Raw genomic sequence first — 22,377 nt, 5'->3', positions numbered from 1 at the left:
AAGAAAATGCTTAGGATGTCTCTACTGAAATGAAAAATAAAATAAAAAAGTCTTAAAAATCCTGGAATTGTCCTCAGGTATCCCCTATCTCTCATCTGATAAGACAGGCCCACAGATAGAACAGATTGGTGGTCCCTTGAAATGTAGGGTTCTAAAGGACAATGCAAGGAGTGAAACGCTTAGTGATTGGACTGTTAGATCTCAGGCTCTAGCTCAGGATTATCCATCATCAGTCATCACTTTGTTTCACCCCTTTCCATCCAGCAGCTTCCTCTGGTAGAGCCATAATATTAATGGTCATTGACACGTCAAGTTATTAGTTAAATAAACTATTAGATTAGTAACATTATTAGTGCATTACATTAGTAGCAGTAGTAGATACACATATCACAGAGTATAATGTGTATCACAGAATGCAGAATTCCAATCATTTCCCAGATCCAAGCGTTAGCAGCTCTCTTTGCTCTTCTGTGGAGCCGGAGGTGGGGTGTGGAGCCAACGTGGCCATCCAGGATCTTAACATAGTCTTTCCATCACCCAGTCAGTGACCAGCAATGGGACCCAGGCATTTTGGCTCACAGTAGGTTGTCATGCAGGGATTAGGATACACTGCAAACATTCATTGGTTCTCTGGGTCACAGCTGCATGGAAGAACAAGAGCAGGACAGGACAGGGGATGGTGGTTCCAGAGGATCATCTCTCCTCCTGCCACCCAGGTCTGGGAGACTCCATTCTGAAGAAGTATGGAAGAGGGGCCTGCTCTGGTACAGAAAAGGCCGGCCCGCTTGGGGGGTGGGCTCTCTGTCCCAGAAATCAAACTTGGAGGAGTCGCCCCAGGCACATTTCTCCCTTTCTTTATCCTTCATGCTGCTTCTGTGACTTGTATCATAAATGGAAGTCACTCCCCTAAGTCCTTGTCCTGTGGGTGCTAGAGGAAGGTCACCTGAGGCTCTTGAGAGAGGGATGGACCCACATGTGATTTTGCTGTTGTAGGGAATGCCTAGGTGAAGGAGACTCTCCACCAAGGCTGCTTGATCCCTTCTCTGAAACTTAGTCTTGGAGAATGGCCTGGGATAATTGGGAGGTTAAGTGACTTAGCCATAGTCATACAGCTGGTATGCGTTAGCGGGGGACTCGCACCCAGGTCATCCTGGCTCCATGGCTAGCTCCTACTCTGCCAATCCGTGCTGCCTCTAACAGGCAAGGCTGCCACGGCACAGTAAAGCACTGCTCTTCCCTTTCTTACACATGGGCTTTGTCTTTCAGCCAAATTGTTCCTGATCTCAAACTATTCTTTGTCTCATCTAGACATTGGCTCGAGCCATCTCCTATTTCAAGAATGTACTTCTTCCCAGGACCCACCTACTGAAAGGGTCTAGCCCAGACTTCATGAAGCCTTCCCTGGTAACCACTACTGGAGGCAGTGAGAGATTGGTGACCATGTGAAAGTGTTCCCTTCCTGCTCAGATAGCCTTAGAACCCCCTTTCTCCACTATGCTTTTGTCCTTCCTACATTCTCCCTTGTATCTTGCTTATTCCTGTATATGTTTTGTCCCTCTGCGAGATTGTGATGTCCAGGGTGGAGATGCTGTCGTTGTTCATCTTTGTATCACTACCAGACAGTGCCTTGAATATAGTGGTTGCTTATCAAATAGTTCGGTTGTGAAACGGTTTCCCCCCTGTCCCTCCCATAACTTTCTACTTCTGTCTCCTTCCCTCTCTCCCTTCTCATCCAGGGCCCTGCTCTCGGTCCCTTCAGTCTCACCTCACATATTCCCCTTTGCTTTCCCTCAACACATAACCCTTTTCAAAAGCTTTCCCTGTTCCCCTTCAATTCTCATGCCTTCCCACTGAGGTCAACTCCACATTACCTCATATATAGCTTGTATGTTCATAGCTATTTGCATGTGGTCTCCTCCATTGGAATGTAAGCTCCTTGAGGGGAGGGGTTGACTCCCCTTTTCTTTGGGTCTCTGTTGCGTAGCACTAAGTCAGAGCTTAATAAGTACTCCATGTGATGACGATGTGATGACGCCTATGGACAAACCATTCCCTTTGGCCATAATTCTTCTGACTTCCTCTCCTTAGGCATGGCTTTTCCAAGGGTCCAACAGATGTCACCGGCCCTATAAAGCCTCCTGACTCAAGCCAAGTCTAGGCCCCTTATCTTCCCTTTGGTCAGACATCCAAGATGCCATGGTTACCCACTGCATCCTGGGCTATTATAGCCAGTCCTCCTAACTTTTGTCTTGCAACTGAACTATTGTCAATGACTTAGGAAGACAGAGTGAGGCTGATAACTTTGTACAAATCAGCCTCACTTAATATAACTCATGTGCAAGCGAAGATAGCACTCGTGATATCATCTGTTCTCTTTGAAAACGAAGGACAAATAACGTCTATAGCTGTAACCCTAAGCTGGTCCTTGTCATTACCGGCGTCCTCCTCCTCGCCATCACAGCTGGCATGTAGGGGAAGCCTGGAGATTCATAAAGTGCTTTACATGGCTCATCCCATCTGAGCCTTCCAACAACAGGCATTATCGCTGCCTGTGTTACAGAGTTGGAGGGGTTACACGACTCTATGTAATATCTGCCCTCACAGCTGTTAAGGGTTGCAGGTGGAATTAAAGCTCATCTTCGTAATGAAAATCTTCGTGGGGTGCAGCTTCCACACCCTACCCATGACTCCTCACTGTCTTCTCATCCCTTCCTGGGGAGCAAGTGCAAAGCCTGTGGAAGCCATTTAATTCATGCAGCAGCTACAAAGAAACAGCTGTGGGCAGGAGGAAGGTTAACAGCTTCCTTCCCCAGGCCCAGCCCTAACTGGGCTTTTGTTTTCTTCTTCTCTCGTTCCTTGCAGTGCCCTCAGCTGCTGATTTCTGGGATAGCCCCATTCATTGTCTGCCTCTCCCCTGCCATGCTCCTTTCGTGTCTAGCCCCTGAGGACCCCAAATTTCCCCCTTGGCTTCTGTAAAGGGGTCTCCTGCCCTGCCTCCTTCCCTGTAGTTCCCCAGAAACAGACGTGAGGCTTTTCCATAAAGAATTCTAGGAACCAAGGGCATAAAATAAGCCAACCTACAGACTTTAGAATGAACAAGTTCTAGAACCCAGAAAACAGAATTTTAGAGCTAGATAGAGCCCAAAAGAACAACTAATCCAGTCCTATCATTTTACCGAGGGGGGAAACTAATGCTGAGAAAGGTCATTCAGTACATAGGAAAGGTAAGAATCAAGCTTAGGCTTTCCAATTCTAGACCCCAGGCTCTTTTTCTCCCATTTTAAGACATTTGTTGCTGTTTAGTAGTTTCAGTCATGTCTGAGTCTTCCTGACCCCATTTGGGATTTTTTTGGTAGAGATACTGGGGTGTTTTGCCATTTCCTTCTCTAGTTCATTTTACAGATGAAGAAACTGAGGCTAAGTAACTTGCCCAAGGTCACACAGATAGTAAATGTCCAAGGCCCAATTTGAACTCCAGAGGATGTCTTCTTGACTCCAGGGTCAGCACTCTGTCTACTGCACCACGTTACTTAATTTATAATCTTGGAACCTCGTCTGGAGGCTCTGAGGGTCTGATAGACATCCATGTTTACACAATCATCATGCATCAGAAGTGGACTTGATCCCATGTTTTCCTGACTGTAGGGGCAGGTAGGGACACCATAGGGCATAAAGTGCCCAAGCCGGAGTCAGGAGGACCTGAGTTCAAATGTGACCCAATACTGACTAGCTGTGTGACCCTGGGCAAGTCACTTAACCCTATCTGCCCCAGTTCTTTCTCTGTAAAATGAACTGGAGAAGGAAATGGCAAACGACTCCAGTATCTTTGCCAAGAAAACCCCCAGTGGGGTCACAGAGAGTCAGAAATGACTGAATGACAAATAGTTAAAAAAAAATTTTAAATTAAAAAACAATTCCTGACTGTAAGGCTGACTTTCTAGCTATGTGGCATTTCACCTTGCACACAGTAGTCACTTAATAAAAGTTTGTTGAATTTAACTGAATTAAATTATGTTTTGATGTTCATTTTCATTCTTCCTCTAACAAATTAATACCCTGCCTACATACAGACATCTGATTCTGAAATATCTAGTGCGCTGTGTAACTGGTCATTTCTTGTCTATTAAGATAGAGTTAAAGATGCCAAGGCCATCTACTACATCCTGGGCCATCGCCAGCTGTCTTGATGCCACTGGACTTCAATAATTCAGGAAGAGTGAGGCTGATGACTTTGCTCAACTCTGCCTCACTTAAATCCAATACACGCACAAATCAAGACATCACCTGTGATATCATTGGTCCTCTTCCCAAATGAAGGACAAACAACATCTCCAGCTTAGGACATTAGCTCAGGAAGGGAATGCCTTCATTACACAGCTGAAGAAAGAGAGGATTGTAACGATAAAATGACTAGATCACTCAGCTAATCAGTGGAAAACCTGAATTAAAATACCATCCCACCCTGCCTTCTTTTAGGGAGCTTGCATTTTAGTTTGGCTCTGCTTTCATCACTCTGCATCAGTTCATAAAAGTCTTCTGATGCTTCTAGATTTCTTATTCTGTTACCTTCATATACCACAATTTGTTCATCCATTGCTCCCTGCCCCCCACAATGACAGACATTCATTTTGTTTCAGATTTTTGCTGTCACAAAAATTTCTATGTCTGGGACATTTCTTCTTTAATTCTTCTTTAGCTCTCTGGGGTATATGCTCAGTAATGATAGTGCTGAAACAGTTTATCACTCTGCTTCTTGAAAGGTCCCTCTTCTCTTCCCCAAGAATGACGTCCTGCCCATAGGAAGTAGTCCATAAATATTTGTGGATTGCAAAACAATATGATTTAGTACCATGATGCTGCTCTTGAAGTCAGGCTCTTTGGGTCCATGTTCTGGTTCTACCATGAGGTAGCCAGCTTTACTTTCTTGAACAATTCATCTAATTTCTTCAGGCCACTTTCTGCATCTGTAAAATGAGGAGATTGGATTAGCTTAGTATTGTCAACCTCAAATAGAAACAGACTTCTGCAGGGTACAAAGTTACTTAGAAAACCACAAGTTAACATTATCTCTGTTGTATTGTATTGTATTTTTTATTTATTTTGTTAAACGTTTCTCAATGACATTTTACTCTATTTCAGCTAAGAGTTTAACCCCTGGACTAGATGATCTCTACCAGTTCTAACATTCTAAGATTAAATGATCCCTGTTTTTGTAAAAGTCTTACAAGGGCTCATAGTAATACAACTGGCTGTGAGCACAAGTAGACCAGGAGCCCTCCCTTGTTCAAAAGAATTTTCAGTTCATACTTTAGGGTCATATGATGTATAGTGCAGTGAATATTGTTTTCAGTTTACAGGAATTCAATTCAACAAGTTTACCAAGCACCTACTATGCAAAATGCTGGGGATACAGAGAAATGAATGAATCAGGTTCTATATTCATTCAAGGAAACTTGCATTTCACTGGGGTCTATAATATGGAAACAAGTCAGTAAGTAAAAACATATAAACAAAAAGGTCATTTTAAGAATGAGAACACACCAATAACTTGGGGTCGTGGCTTAAGTAGGAGGTGTCACCTGAGCCATGAGTTGAGGAAACTCAGGTATTTTGTGAGTTGGAGGTGAGGTTAATCCCATACATGGGTAACCAGGGAGGTGGGAGATGGCATTATCGGCCAGTTTGGAGAGTGTGTGAATGGGAGTGATCTGAAATAAGTCTGGAAAGGGAGGTGGGAGCCATATTGTGGAGGGAAATGGACTTGGCAGCCGCATTTACTGGAATGCATCTATTCAACAAAGCAAGGCCTACCTGCACTGCTCAGAGAAGGACACTCAGCCATCCATATATGAATGTGGGAGGTCCCTCCCGACATACTAAAGTGTAGGGGCTGAGGAGCAGATGAATCAGACCCACTGGGTTCCCCATTGTTTTTGTTCAGTCGTGTCCAACTCTTTGTGACCCCATTTGAGGTTTTCTTGGCAAAGATACTGGAGTGGTTTGCATGTCCTTTTCCAGCTCATTTTACAGATGAGGAAACTGAGGCAAACAGGGTTAAGTGACTTGTCCAGGGTCACACACCTTATAAGTGTTTGAGGCCACATTTGAACTCAGGAAGATATCTTTCTCACTCCTGGCTTGGTACTCTATTCACTGTGCCATCTAGCTGCCTGACCCCCATTGGGATCCATCCCTATTATACTCAGCCCCACAAATTGAGGCCAATGTTACTTTTCTGGGACAGACCTAGCAGGACTGATTGACTTTCTTTCCAGTTTTCTTGATCGGAAAGCTTGCGCATGACTCCATGGAAAGCCGGGCCGGGGGAACACGAGGGAAAAGAAACCCCAAATGTTTCAATTGCTCAGACTTCATTAATCAGCCCATCAAGTGGGTAGGCAGTGATATAATGGTTCCTCCATCTCCCAGCTGAAAAGAGAAGAAGTAATGATTGGATAGATTAGCTGTCACAGGAGCAGTCTGCTATCAACTGGTTCCTGTAACATTATCACATCCTTGTGAGAGGTTATGCCTCTCCCAGCTGCAAACACTGCAGGCTAGGATGATAAAGATCCTTCAATTATGTCCCATCTCAAGCAACCTTCTGTTGCTCATGTTTATGAGATGAAATGTATTCCATTTCACATTGTTGTTATAGGATCGCATGGATCATTTTTCAGATGGCAGGGGAGTTATCTGAGGGAAATGGCCCTGAATTAGAAGCTGTGGAAATAATGAAACCAGGTTAATGATGGCTGTTTTCGGGGCACTTCTCACATCTCCTCGTATTCTGTTTCCATTGTCTTGTAGGATCCAGGCTCACAGAGGCTGCAGAGAAAATATTCAAGAATGTGTGGCCAGCCTGACCTCCCCAGGAGTGAGAGGAAGCGGCAGCCCATCCATTCTCTGTCCACAGCCCATGATCCAGTTCGATAATCAAAAGTGTCCTTCAAAGCTCAGTTCAAGCACCACCCCAACACTAAGCCTTTCCAGAGCTCTGCAGGTGCTAGTGCCTCTCCCCCACCCAAATTACCTTGTAGATAGATATGCATGAGGGGGCAGTGTGGTACAATGGGTAGAGCCATCCTCATCATTAAGACCCACCTCTGATACATAGTGATCGGGCAAATCACTTAACCTCTGGGTATCCCCAGTTACCTCTTAAGATTATGAGTTATAGAATGGGAGCCTGATGCATACTGGTAGGGGAAGCTTCCTTGCTGGGATTTTCCCAACTAATGCAATCCCAGGTCTAGTCCAGAAAAAAATATATACTTGTGGTTTATATTTATATATTATTATATTAATTACAGCATAGATTATATATGTAATATACTTACAGTTTATATCTATAGATATTATATTACAGTATAGATTATATATTATACTTGTGATTTATATCTTTGTTTAGATATAATTATGTTAATTACAGTATATATCATATAAGTATTATACTTATGGTTTCTATCTGTATTTACATATTATTATATTAATTACAGTATAGATTATATATAAGTATTATACTTGTGATTTATATATTATATTATGGCATATATTACAGATAATTATTATATTTGTGATTTATACAATATTATATTAGTTACAGTATATATAATATAGAATTATACTTGTGATTTCTCTCTCTCTATCATCTATTTAATTTCCCCAAATAGAATGTAAACTACTTGAGGGCAGGGCTGTCTCTTTGTTTGATGAATGCTGGTTGACTGATGCTTTGTACCCTCAACCAGGAGCTGTGTCACTACGAGATCCCTGCACAGAAGGGATATTTCAATGGGACAGGACATGAGCAATAGGCTTCTCTGCAGACTTGCTGAAATTTGCTCTCTTGGGTGCTTCTGGCACACTGCTGAATGTTAGCCGTGTCCAGGATCATTGCCTGGGCCTTTGTGTCCATCCTACTTCTAAAAGGGGTCTTCTTAGGGCATGGGGATGGAGCTCATGCAGTATTGTGACAAGCCTTATGGAGGATCTGAACAAAGTCCTAGGGTCTAACCTTCTTACCTGGGTCCTTCCCAATCAACCGGCCAAACACCTAGTCTGCATTCCATCCTCCCACACCACTGAAAACTGACATTCGGCTATCTCTGATCCAAAAATATTTTTTGCTATCTACCACCATGGAAAAACAAATGCTGTGGGTGTGGTGGTCATAGATCTCTGATTTTTGTTGGCCTTTCCAACTAAAAGTCACGGGAACACTGGCTGAGCTTTACTGATACCTGGGATTCCAGTTGGAAGGCCGGAAGACTTATTGCCTTTGTAATTGAGAAGAGACTGAATGTTCTACCCTCTAATTGCCAGGAGAATCGATTTGATCAAAGGCATCGAGGACACAGAACTCTGCTGCTCATTTATATTGGCGCTTATTCTCAGTGCGGGCAGTGGGCCTTTTGTTTTACTTTTATTCACATATTTTGCCACAGGAGGATCCTGCAGACCCTTGGACAGAAAGAGAAAATCAATGGAGACTGAAATAACAGTAGTGATGAGGAACTTCAATTATTCCCACATCTGCTGGAGTTCTCTCTCTCTCTTCCTCTCCCTCTCCCTCTCCCCCTTCCCCCTTCTCTCCCTCCCTCTCTCTGCTTCTCCCTTTCCCTATCTCTCTCCCCTTCTCTGTCCCTCTGTCCCCCCTCTCATTGTCTCTTTCTCCCTCTCCCTCTTTCTCTCCTTTTTCCTCCTTCCCCTCCCTCCCCCTTTCCCCCTCTTTCCCTTCCTCTCTCAGTGTCTGTCTCTTTCTCTTTCTCCTTCCTTCCCTCTCTCTTTCTCTCTCCTTCCTTCCCTCTCTCTTTCTCTCCCTCTCTCCCTCCCTTATGTCTGTCTCTTTTTCTATAGGTGTCTCTCTGCCCGTGTCTGTGTGTGTCTCTCCGTCTCCCTCATCCCCTTTGATTGGAGTAGCAAGTTCTTGATTTGCATTAGTGATCATTTCATGCTTTAAAAGGTAGAGATGTGATATGTTTGAGGAGATTGATGTGGTTGCACAGGGAACTCAACTTCTATTTAGAAAAGAAATGGACAGAAGTCAGAAGCATGACCAGGTAACAAAGGCTACACACAAGTGAGGCACTGTGCTGTAAAAAGAGTGTCAGGAATGTGAAATCTCAGAATGAGCAGAGGCTGTTAAAGGAAACTACTTTTTTTTTTTTTGCTACCACAAAAGTGGTCAGAATATTTTGCTGTATGTGGGACTTTTAGTTTTGTCTTTGATTTCTTTGGGGGAACTTATCCAGGGAAGGGTTTGCTGGCTCAAAGGGTATGCAAAGTTTAGTCACTTTTCTTTACATTCCAAATTGTTTTCTAGGATAGTTGCACTAATTCACAGCTCCTTCAACTGAGCATCAGAGTGACTGACTTCCCACAACCCCTCCAGCATTGACTATATACTTCTACTTATTGATTTTTCAATAGACACCAAATTGTAACTGTTTCCTGTCTTTCCTGCCCCATCAAGCACTCTGTAGTTTATGGCTGTACACCTTCCCCTCCTCCGTAGGGAAATGCAGCTGAGCACACTTAATCCAACCTATTAGTAGCTTTGATCCAGTGAATCTCAGAAGAGTCAGAGGATGCTCTTTATATTGTTGAGTGTGTTTGATGGCAAATTCAGAGAAGACTCTTGCAGCTCCTTTGATCGAATACCTTAGCTCAGAGGCATCATCCAGAAGACGGCAGCTGCAGTGGTAGCCTCAGGAGGAAGGACCGGGAAGAGAGCAGTCTGGTGGGATTGAACTCCTTTATAAGGAAATCACTAAAACGTATAGGCTCCTAGATTGAGAGCTAGAATTAGAAGTGGCCTTTAAAGCTAATGCCTTCATTTTAAAGGTGGAGGTGAAATGACTTGACCTGGGTGACACAGGCAGTGAGAGGCACAGCCAAAATTCAAACTCAGATGACATGAAATAAATCACTCTCCAGTGGTACCACATTACACCTATAAATGCTGGGGGTTTTTTGAAGTTGAGGGAAATGTGTTATTTCAGTGACTTGTTACATTCAGTCATGCAGTCAAGAAGATTAGCCACCATGATCTATATGGGGTGAAGAATTCTGATACTTGAATAATTCAATAAACATTTATTAAGGACCTACTATGTGCCAGATGCTGTGCTAATACTGGGGACCCAGGGGCAAAAGACAGTCCTTCCTCTCAAGGAGCTTACAATCTAATAGAGAAGATACTATGAAAACAAATATACACAAACAAGCTATATACAGGATAAATAGGAAATAATTCAAAGAGGGAAATCACTGGAATTAAGAGTTTGGGGGAGGGGCAGCTAGGTGGTGCAGTGGAAAAAGCACCAGCCCTGGATTTAGGAGGACCTGAGTTCAAATCTGGCCTCAGACACTTGACACTTACTATCTGTGTGACCCTGGGCAAGTCACTTAACACTCATTGCACCATCCCCCCCAAAAAAAGAGTTTGGGGGAAGGCTTCCTGTTGAAGGTGTGATTTTAGCTGAGACTTAGAGGAAGTCAGGGAGGTCAGTAGTCAGAGCAAAGAGACCATTTCAGGTGTGGGGGACAAGTATGGGGCACTGCAAAGAAGAGTGATGATGGTAAAGGGAGAGGATCAGAGTAGCAGTAGGGACCCTCCCTAGGACTACCAGGTGGGTGGAGGTGCTAGTGGTGGTGATGGGGTATAGGTAAAGCTCCATCCAGTGATGGAGCAGAAGGCCAGGAATGTAGTATTATCAAGGGAAGGCCTCAGTAAGGTCTAGTAGAAAGAGGAGAAAAGAGAGAGATCCAGAACTAGAGTTTATTCATTTTGGGATAGGAATTCCAGAGGACACAGTGGAAGGGTTTGAAGTGGGATGTGGTTAGAGGAGGGTTGAGGAGGAAGGGGATGAAAGAATATGGTTGTTCTATCTCCATGGTTGGGGGTAGTTTTCTTCCATGTGCTTGATGATAGGTTGCTAAAGATAAAGCTAGAAAACAGGTAGCAGGAAATTGTTAACTATAGGGGTGGTAGTGAGTAGCAGGTGAAAAAAGGGATGCCAATGCTGGGCAAGGATCAAGGGTTGGGGGCAGGGAGTAGGTGGTACTGGTGTGGTGGGTCCCCCAGCTGGCAGATGGTGCTGGTCTGGGCCTGGATCTTGAACCCACTGGGATTGGTTGTGTATTACAGTAGCTGTCAGACAGAAGATACAGACCCAAGTAATTTTAGTGGCGCAACTGTGACTCACCAGCTTCTCAGTCAATGAAATGAACTGCTACCTTTAAGAGAGTAAGGAACAATTTTTCAGCTACAGAGACCGCCATTTTGTCCTTTTTTTTTCCCGGTAGAGTTTTCTGCATATAGTATAGCAAATGTTTCAGAACTGGGCGGACTCATTATTCCTTGATGAGTGTTAAACCATTGCTGGCTTGTAGAGGTAATTTGCAAAAATTTCTTCCTTAGGTGTGTGTGTGTGTGTGTGTGTGTGTGTCTAGGCTGGTCTGTCTCAGTCACATTAAGTTTAGCCCAGTAAGGAAACAATGGTTATCGTTAGGGGATTATAAAGAACAGGGGTTAGAGAATACACAGCATTCTGAGAGAAAAAAAATTCAAATTTAAAGCATTTATAATGATCCTAGTTTTTATGAAAAAAAAGTTTTACTGATGTCTTTTTAAATATCCCCATTTCTCCAGAGGAGAAATGAGAAATATTTGGGATGGATATTGTAGAGAGTGGAATAGTGAATCAAGTAGGTAGTAATAGAATTTTGCTTTGCAGCAATGAAGGTATAGATTAGATACATAGATACATAGATATAGTTTAGAGGGTTGAGATTAGGTAACATAAAATTATAGAAGACGCAGTAAACATGGTCTCATCATTTCTTCTTGCTCTGTTGAGAGGTACATGAAGTGGCAGGTGATGGGAGTAAGCCATGACTGGGGCTTTGCAAGCGATGATCATTAATAGGACATAGAGTCAAGGAAATTAAGTGCAGAGGTTAGAGTTGAATTGGTTCACCAAGGGTTTAAGATAGGGACAAGGCACTTAACACTTACTAGCTGTGTGACTTTAGGCAAGTCCCTTAACCCCAATTGCCTCACTTAAAAAAAAAAAAAAGATAGGGACAAGAGGGGACTGTTGCTAGTTCATGGGGATGGCCTGCAAAAAGACTGAGAGGGAAGGTAGTATCAAGGTTGGTGGAGTGATTAGAAAGCAGCATAATGATCTCCAGTTCACACATTCCTCCAAACCTATATAGAAAACAGTATTCTCATAGGAAAATCCAGAAAAAGTCATAAGTGAGTCCATCATCCAGCCCCAGCTAGGGAATAGAGAGACAGGTCTGTTAGACACTAGGAATGATGCTGAAGCAGGAAGTAGACTACCCTAGGGACCACTGCAGGACACATGGAAAGTATGCAGTATCAAGGCAAGAAGGAGTCCCAGCTCGGTGACCAGATATTAGTTAGTCAACCGATGCAAACTGGGCAAGCTTTATCACCTAGTAGCTAATCCAAGGCACAGATCCAGGCAGATTGGGAAGGGAAGTGGATTCCTGAGTAGAGAATGCCAGGGCTATGGTATTTAGTAAAGGAGGAAGCTAAGAAGCCACAGCAGCCAGCAGCAGCCATAGTGGTGGCCCAGACCCCAGTCCCCAGAGCAGGGTCTCACTGTCAGCATCTAGCTTAGCCTACAGAGTAATAACAGTAGGAATCCTAGACCAAAGGACAACTTACAACTCTGTCACTGAAACAAAGAACTTTGTAGCCAGCTGATTCTACATAGCAGCATCGTCCTCTTGCACAGACCCAAATCCAGTTCAAGAACTTTTAGAAATCAGACTAGAGGAGAAACAATCAGACTTTGGTCCTGGATCAGGCTACTTTGGGAGCAACGAAGGCTTCCGAGGTTCCCAGCCTATTGCTGAGATCCTAGGAAAATACAACACTCATACCCCAAGAAAGTAGCAACAGGACCAGTCCAGACCATCCCTCCAGAAGTGTAGCATAGCCCAGCCCTAACATCAAATCCATAGATCAGGAAGTTGGGCTGGAAGAAATGGGCAAAAAAAAAAAAAGAACCCCACCTAATATACTCTTATTGTGGCAAGGAAACTGAAGACACAAATACAGAAGAAGAGAATGACTCTAAAACATCTAGCAAGCAATGGCTCAGAAAAAAATGGACCATTAATAATACAATGAAGAACTTCCAAGCATTCCTGATGAAAAGACAACAGTTTGAGAGAAAAATGAAGAGTTCAAACACAGGTGTTAAAGGAAACATTAAAAATAAAATAAACATAAGTGAACAATGATTAAGGGAATAAACAATGATAAATTGCTTGTATTCAGATATGGGAAGATGATCTATGTGCCGTGCCCTCTCTAGTTCTTATCATCAAGGTTCATAGAGATGAGTTCAGTTAGACAAAGCCTGGGAATTGTCCATGTTATATCTTGTGATCTTAAGAAAAAAATAGAAAGAGAGAAGGAAGAGTATACAGTGGGAGGATGAGGGGAAGGCAAAAGAAAGTTAGAGAAAATTATCTCATGTTGTCAAAGTGTTCAAGTAGAAATCTATACAGACAAATATGGGAGTGAGGGAACACTGACATGAACCTCATTACTCATTTGGACTTATCAAAAGAGAGAACACACACAGAGTTGATTCAGCAATTTATTGTGCTCAAAGAGGGAAATAAGAGAGGAAAGGAGAAGTAGGAAATGAATTAGAGGTAAAATAGATTGGGGGGGGGCGGGGATAGTCCTAAGCAAAGCAAACTTAAAAATGAAATAAAAGTATTTATACCTTTTTTGAGGTGACAAAATGGAAATCTATGGGATACTCATCGGTTGGGGAGTCAATAAACAAGTTTTGTTATATAAATGTGTAATACTATGTGCTGAACTCTTAACAGTGTAATGGACCAACTAGTTTTTCCCAGAGGATTGATGATGAAATATGCTATGCACTTCCTGAGAGAGAGGTGAAGAACTCCAGAATGCAAGATGAAACCAAATGTTTTCATGGCATGACTAATGTGGAAATTTGTTTTTGTTTGATTACAAATGTTTGTGATGGGTCTTGTTTTTCTCATGGTGTTGGGGACAGGGTTGGTGGTCAGTAGACAGCTTTTGGCCGATTAAGCAAAATATATTTTATAAAATGAAAAAAAATACTATATGCTAGTCACAGTATCTAAGCACTAGGGATACAAATGCAAGCAAAAAGAAGCCGATCCCTGCCCTCTTAAGAGCTTACACTCTAACGGAGTAAGACATACGTTAAAGGGAGAGTGAAAAAGTTGGGGGGGGGTGCAGTGTTGAAGGTACCTAGTGCAGGTACTAGGAAGAGCAGTGAAGTCAGGCCAGCCTAGGTCGCTTCACAAAGCAGAGACTGCAGGAAGAACTCATCAGTGGGGTGGGGGGTTAGCAGGCTTTGAAGAGGGATATTTCAGCCCCAAAAACTGAGGGAAGTTTAAGCATGAGACAGGATGAGAAGCTCCAATTCCCTGTCTTTGACTACCTTGGCATACGGCACATGTACCTCATAGTGGGATTGCTGAGGCAAAGGGTATGAGCATTTTGGCGACCTTCCCTTCATAGTTCCAAACTGTTTTCCAAAAGGCTATTGGTTTTTTTGACCATACGCTGTCTCCCTCAAAATTATTTTTTTCTCTGCAGGTTTTTATGATGCTTTCTTTTCCCATGGACAGCTACGGCAATAAGCTTCACTGTGTTATTAGCTTTATAAAATAACAAAATGTTTTGTTTGTTGGCCAGCAATTTTTGGTCTCATTATAGCTCAATTCTAGTATGTCTTGGAGCATTATTAAAATATATATTCTTTGACTCATACATATATATATATATTCACAGGCCCCATTTAAGGCTAATTTTTCATGTGTAATCTTGGCCACATGATTATGCCTTCTGGGATAATACACAGCAGTACATCTTCTGATAATATGCTCAGGTGTTTAGCTAGTTTCCATACATCTTCACACCTATCATTAGCTAAAATTTATACAGTCGCTACTTGCCTCAGAATAGTTTCCCTTTATTATCCCAATCCCAACCTGCTCTGCTGCAAAAGCTTATCTCTTGTAGTCCCCAGAGGGTTAAGAATCGTGGAACTTGGGGGTGTTGCAAAAAAGCACTGAGACCAATGGAAAGCATCATTGCAGATGTAAGAATAATAGACATTCTCTAATAACAACCAGTGATCTGTGAGAGAGCAGTAGTGGTTATGGGGTAAGAACAACAGATCAGAGGTGGGCAGCCCAGGGTGGCACCTTGGAGCTTCTGGGCTTCCAAAGGCATAAGGAGAAGGCCTCTAGCATGGTAGATTAGGTATAAACCACTGCTACAAATACGTTGTTGTTGTTGTTCAGTTGTGTACAACTCTTTTTGTACCCCAGTTGGGGTGGTCTTGGCAGAGATACTAGAATGGTTTGCCAATTCCTTCTCCAGTTCATTTTACAGATTAGGAAACTGAGGCAAACAGGGTTAAGTGACTTGTCAGGTCACACAGCTAGTGTCTGAGGCCAGATTTGAACTCACATCTTCCTGACTCCAGGCCCAGAACTCTATCCACTGCATCACCCAGCTGCCCTAATACATAGATAACATTTATATGGCCTTTTAAGGTTTTCAAAAGACTTTCCACACATTATCTCTCTCTTTTTTTTTAGTGAGGCAATTGGGGTTAAGTGACTTGCCCAGGGTCACACAGCTAATAAGTGTTAAGTGTCTGAGGGCCGGATTTGAACTCAGGTACTCTTGACTACAGGGCTGGTGCTCTATCCACTGTGCCACCTAGCTGCCCCCACACATTATCTCTTTTTTTTGTTTTTGTTTTTGTTGTTTTTGTGGGGCAATGGGGGTTAAGTGACTTGCCCAGGGTCACACAGCTATTAAGTGTCAAGTGTCTGAGCCGGATTTGAACTCAGGTACTCCTGAATCCAGGGGCCAGTGCTTTAACCACCTGTGCCACCTAGCCGCCCCCTCACACATTATCTCTTACAAGGATGACCCATGGAAGTAGGTACTATTATTATCACCATTTAACAGATGAGGAAATCACTGAAGCCAAGAAAGGTTAAACCACATGCCTAGAGTCATCCAACCCAGTGTCCCAAGGCAGAATTTGACCTAAGGTCTTCCTGACTCAAGTCTACAGTTTTATCCATGCCAATTGTATACTTGATGAAAAAGTTTTGAAGGGCTGCAGTCTTTACCAGGGGAAAGAATTACTCATACCATGGAAATCATGAATTGATCAATATCTCAATGATAGATGGTAGCAAACCACTTGTTAACTAGTAGTTCTCTGAATCGTAGTCTTCATTCAACACAATCATGTATGTCTCCTATATACAAATTTTATTAAAATCTTTAAAATAGTTCAGAAAATATGTCAATTTGAAAACTTATTTGCTTTCATTTTGTTTCAAGATGGTGGAGTTCAAGGCATACCCCTGACAACATACTGGCTCTATAAAAATGGTCATGCACGCCTTAAATGCCCCACAGCTTGAGTAACTGTCTAAGAGAAAGGTGCAGAGAAACTGCTGAACTGCTTTGATAGAAGAATTTCCTTTTTTTTAACTTAAAAATGTACAGTTTTAATTTCTATGCCATATGAACTGCCAAAGAGATACTTTATGGAACTGATAAAATAATAACAAAACCCATTTGAGGAGCAAAAGTTCTAAAACAACTTATATTTTTTTTAGAAAATAATTTATCCCTCCCACTAACACCTTCTGCCCCAGGGGGAAAAACTAACACATCCCTCAATCCATCTATTGCTTCATGATCTGGCAAAAGAAATGCCCACAGTTGCTATGGCTGAAAATAATCAGTCTCTTTCTGAATTTTAAGTTCATCACCTCTTCATCAGTGAGTTCTTCTAGGAGTTTCCAAACCAAGAATTCCCTATATGAAGAAATCACAGGTGCAGTTCCCATCCCTATTAACATACTCAATGTTAATTAATAGTCACAACATTCTTTTACATTGATTGAAGTCAGACAGGCAATGGTAAGTCCTCAAATTTTTCTAACCAAAATAGGGGAACTATTTTCATTTGCTGAGGAAAACAGGAAGCAGTATATTCAGATTTTTCTTGCCAGAATAAGGAAATGAGGTGTTTTGTTTTTTGTGGGGCAATGAGGGTTAAATGACTTGCCCAGATAGTAGGTGTCAAGTGTCTGAGGCTGGATTTGAACTCAGTCCTCCTGATTCCAGGGCCGGTGCTTTACCGCGATACCACCCTAGCTGCCCCAGGAAATGAGTTTTAATGAATATTCACTTTTCCCACCTCCTCTCATAAGAAAGACCATTTGCTTTTTGAAAGGCATATTAAATAGCTTAGCCCCCAGGTCCACAGAGGTATGATGCTGAAGAACTGTAAGGGTTCCAGTCTCATTGGGGCATCACATTTCCAAAGCAGATGTGATCTCTCAGCTAGGACAAGACAAAGGGTCCTGGATGGTAAAAGAGAGATTACAAGAAAGATATGACCAGGGCTGTCATATGGCACTAGACTTATCATTCTTGGTAACAAAGGTCAGAAGTAGGAGCACTGGGAGGGACATTATGTAGCAGGAGATGTTGGAGCTGACAATGTCACCTTCCTCTGCTTCCCTCCTCAAATCTTTTATGGCTCTCTATTATCTCTAGGAAACAATACAAACTTTAAAAAATTTAAACATTATTGTTAATTTATTTTAACATTCTTTTCTTTTAAATTTTGAGTTCAAAATTTTTTCTCGTCCCACCCACCATTCTCCCCCACCCATGAGGGTACAAGCAATATGATATCAATTATACATGAGAAATCACTAGTCATATTGTAAAAAAAAAATTGACAAAATAAAGTGAAAAAATTATACTTCAGTTTGTACTCATAGCTCATCATTTCTCTCTCTCTGGAGGTAGATGGCATTTTTTCATCATGAGTTCTTTGGAACTGTCTTGGATTATTGTATTGATCCGAGTAGTCAAGTCTTTCAGTTGATCACCATTACAACATTGCTCTTACTGTGTACAAGGATCTGGTTCTTCTCACTTGATTTTGCATCAGTTCATATGGGTCTTGCCATGTTTTTCTGAAACTATCTCCCTTATTTCTTATAGCACAAAAGTGTTCCATTATATCCTATGCCACAACTTGTTTAGCCTGTCCCCAATTAAAGAGCAACCCCTTATTTTCTGTTTTTAGCCATCTCAAAAAGAGCTGCCATAAATATTTTTGGACATATAGGTCCTTTTCCTTTTCCTTTGGTCTCTTTGAGGTATAGACTTAGTAGTGGTATTACTGGGTCAAAGGGTATATACAGTTTTATAGCCCTTTAGGCATAGTTCCAAATTGTTCTCCAGAATGGTTGGACCAGTTCATAACTGTACCAACAGTTTATTAGTATACCTATTTCCCCCAATCTCCTCTAGCATTTGTCATTTCTGAGAGGTGTGAGGTGGTACCTCAGAGTTGTTTTAATTTGCATTTCTCTAATCAATAGTAATTTAGAACATTTTTTTTTTTAGTGAGGCAATTGGGGTTAAGTGACTTCCCCAGGGTCACACAGCTAGTAAGTGTTAAGTGTCTGAGGCAGGATTTGAACTCAGGTACTCCTGACTCCAGGGCCGGTGCTCTATCCACTGCGCCACCTAGCTGCCCCTAGAGCATTTTTTCATATGGCTATAGGTAGCTTTGATTTTTATGCAAACTGCCTATTCATCTCCTTTGACCATTTATCAATTGGGGAATGGCTCTTTTTAATTTTTAAATTCTTTTTAATACATTTGCCTTAGTTCCCTATATATTTGAGAAATGAAGCCTTTTTAGAAAAACTTGATGCAAAAATTTGTTGGTACTATTTCATTGTCTATGGCACATTTTTGAGCAAAATGTAGCTTCCCTGATTAATCTCTTTTAATTAGGTCTATTTTTGCTTGTGCTTGTCTGATATCATGATTGCTATCCCTGCCTTTTTTTACTTCAGCCAAAGCATGTTAGATTCTGTTTCCAGCCCTTTATTTTAACTCTGTGTATCTTTCTGTTTCAAGTGTCTGTTGTAAATACCATATTATTAGATTCTAATTTCTAATCCATTTCCTGCTATCTGCTTCTGTTTTATTGTGTGAGTTCATCCCATTCACATTCATAGTTATGATTACTATCTGTGTATGGTTCCCTTTATTATATTTTCTTCTGTTCATTCTTCTCTCTCTTTTTATCCTGTCTCATAGACTTAGAGCTGAAGAGACTTTAGAGGCCTTAGAATCTAACTGCCTCTTTTTAAATTAAATTTTTATTTTTTTAGTGAGGCAATTGGGGTTAAGTGACTTGCCAGGGGTCACACAGCTAGTAAATGTTAAGTGTCCGAGGCTGGATTTGAACTCTGGTCCTCCTGAATCCAGGGCCAGTGCTCTAATCCACTGTGCCACCTAGCTGCCAACTGCTTCTTTTTACAGATGAAGACATTGAGGTCACAGGGACATTAAAATGACTTGGTCACGGTCACATAGCTAATAAGTGTCTGAAGTGGAAAATGAACCCATGTTTTCCTGATTTCATGCCCAGTGCTCTGTCCATTGTTTCCATATTACTTTTGTTATTGACAGCCTAACCCATGAGATGCTTTCTCATTCCTGACTGGGTGACCTGGGGAGAGTTTTGGGTCAGCTCAGTCCATTTTTTCTTCCTGACATAAGTGTAATTGGCTATTCTTGCATTTGGGCAGTCCCACCCACCCGCCGCCAGCGATCCACCCCCTTTCTATTTCTTCTTTCTGTATCTTTGATTAACTAGGATCTATGAGTTAACCAATATTTTTAGATCCTGACCACTCCCTGTAAGAGATCCCCAAGTTTTCTGCCTTGGTCCCTGTCTCTTTTCTCTTTTACTTGGCAATCTCATTCATCTCCATGGCTTCAGCTACAATCTCTGTGCACATGACTGTCCTTCTCGGTAAACTCCAATGGCTCCCTACTGTCTTTAGGATAAAACAGAAATCAATCAATTATTATTTATCAAGTGCTTACTATGTGCTGGAAACTGAGGATCCCAGTAGTAAGAATGAAACAGTTCCTCTGTCCAATATTTAAAACTCTTCACATCTCAGCTCCATTCTACCTACCCAACCTTATTACATAGTACTCCCTTTCACATGGATTTTAGTCTAGCAAAACTGCCCTTGCACTTCTTGTAGTTAACACTCCATCTCTCATCTCTGAGCCTTTGCCTTGGCTATCCCACAGGTCTGGAAGGCCCTCCTTCCCAATCTCCTCCTTTTGGAAACCCTGATTCTTCCAAATCTAAGACTAAAGATGACTTTCTATAAGGTAGGACTTTCCTGGTCCTCTGCCTGTTAGTACCGGCCCCCTAAAGTTACCTTGTATCTACTCTATATGTGTTTTTGTGTGTAACTACACTTTCTGGGGTCTGACCTGCTTCTCCAAACACCTACAAGGGAATTTCCTCCTGGCTGTACTGCCCCAAACTGAGGTTATTATCTTTCCCCCCAAACCTGCTCTTCTGCCAATTTTCATATTTTCTTGCAGTGCCTCCAAATTCACACCAGTCCCCCTTATTGAAATCCTCAGTGTTATCTCAGACTCCTCTCTCTCCTTCATTATCCATCAATTCCACTTCCACCATAGCTCTAGCCTCCAACCTGTCCTCTCTATTGCCACTGGCAATAGTCTCCCCACAAAAAGGCTTTCATTACTGCTTTCCCTGTACTATTGAGATCACTCTGGATCAAGGTCTTTATGATTCCCTTGTTTCCTGCTGTTTGCAAAAAATTTATAAAGCACCTACCATGTGCAAGGCTCTGTGCTTCAACACCTCTGCCTGATAAAACTTCCTTATTTAGAGAAACATCATACTGCTTCACTGGGCAGAGGGATGGCATCCTACTCCTCTGCTCAGAAATCTTCAGTAGCTCCCTATGCCTTCCAAATAAAGTATAGGCAAGCATTGATCTGGCATTCAAGGCCCTCCACCATATGATGCTTTTCACTCCTCACCCTGCTGCAGGATTACTTTGAAATTTTTATTTTATTTATTACACAGCATAGATGGCTTAGCAATACAGTCATTTGAAAAATCCAAATGGCATCCACTGTAAATTCTATGCATTTAACACATTTTTTTCTAGTAAATACTACCCATTCATTACCAATACAGTCACATCGAAAGCCGTTCTACTCAGTCATGACCAGTGAATTGAAATACATTTTTGGTTTTTGGTAGCAAGATGATGTAGTGTTTTGTTGTTGTTGTTGTTGTTGTTTTTGTGAGGTAATGAGGGTTAAGTGACTTGCCCACGGTCACACAGCTAGTAAGTGTCAAGTGTCTGGAGCGGGATTTGAAATCGGGTCCTCCTGAATCCAGGGCTGGTGTGCTGTGCTATCTAGCTGCCCCAATGTACTGTATTTTTAACCATTCCTCTTCGGCAGTATGGTTCAGTGCCTGAGTTTGAATTCAGAGCAATATCACTGTATAGCAACAAATTATATTAAAATAAATGTGGCATAAATAACCTTTAAAATTAATCTGTTTCAGGGGTAGTTAGGTGGTACAGTGGATAAAGCACCAGCCCTGGATTCAGAAGGACATGAGTTCAAATTCAGCCTCAGACACTTGACACTAGCTGTGTGACCCTGGGCAAGTCACCTAACCCTCATTGCCCCACAAAAAATAAAAAAATAAAATTAATCTGTTCCTTCTAATACCCTACTCCTCTAAGTGAGCACATAAAAAAAATCCTCAATATACAGCTGCATAGGCTGGACAAATAAATTCCCCTGTTGGCCACACCAGCTGGACTACTCTGCTCCCTGAATACACCCTACCTTCTCTCACTAACTGCACACAATTCACTCTGCCTGACTGTTCTCCATTCCCTTCCTACCATCCTTTACGGCCCAATCAAATGTCACTTCCTCGATGATTGCCCCTGTTGGTATGACCTTTCCCCTTGGACCTTACGGAGTCCTCTCTGATGCAGGTATCATTGACAATATTGTGCATTATAGTTAGCTGGGTTGGTGTCTTAAACCCTTACAGGACTGTAGTGCTTTGGGAGTCCCATCACAGGGCCCTGTATAAGGGAGTGCTTAGGAAGGGCTTGCTAAATTGAACTTGTTTTAAATTGAACAGGGTATTTAGGGTGGTGTGGTGGTGGTGGGGTTCAGCGATGAAGACTCCCCCCCTTCCTTGCACAGTGGTGAATTAAAATCAAATTTGTTCTCTCTTAAGAAGCAGCCCGGGAGACTTTGATTTCACCTTTGACTGGGAAGATACGGGAAGTGTAGCATCAGCAGATTGTCCAAGTTGCCTTGTCAGGGGATGTCTGGGTTGGAGGCCAGAAAAGTCGGCAATGACAGAGGCAGGA

The sequence above is a fragment of the Dromiciops gliroides genome, chromosome 2, assembly GCF_019393635.1.
Source record: "Dromiciops gliroides isolate mDroGli1 chromosome 2, mDroGli1.pri, whole genome shotgun sequence".
Lineage (NCBI taxonomy): Eukaryota > Metazoa > Chordata > Mammalia > Microbiotheria > Microbiotheriidae > Dromiciops > Dromiciops gliroides.
This window is presented reverse-complemented; position numbering follows the sequence as displayed.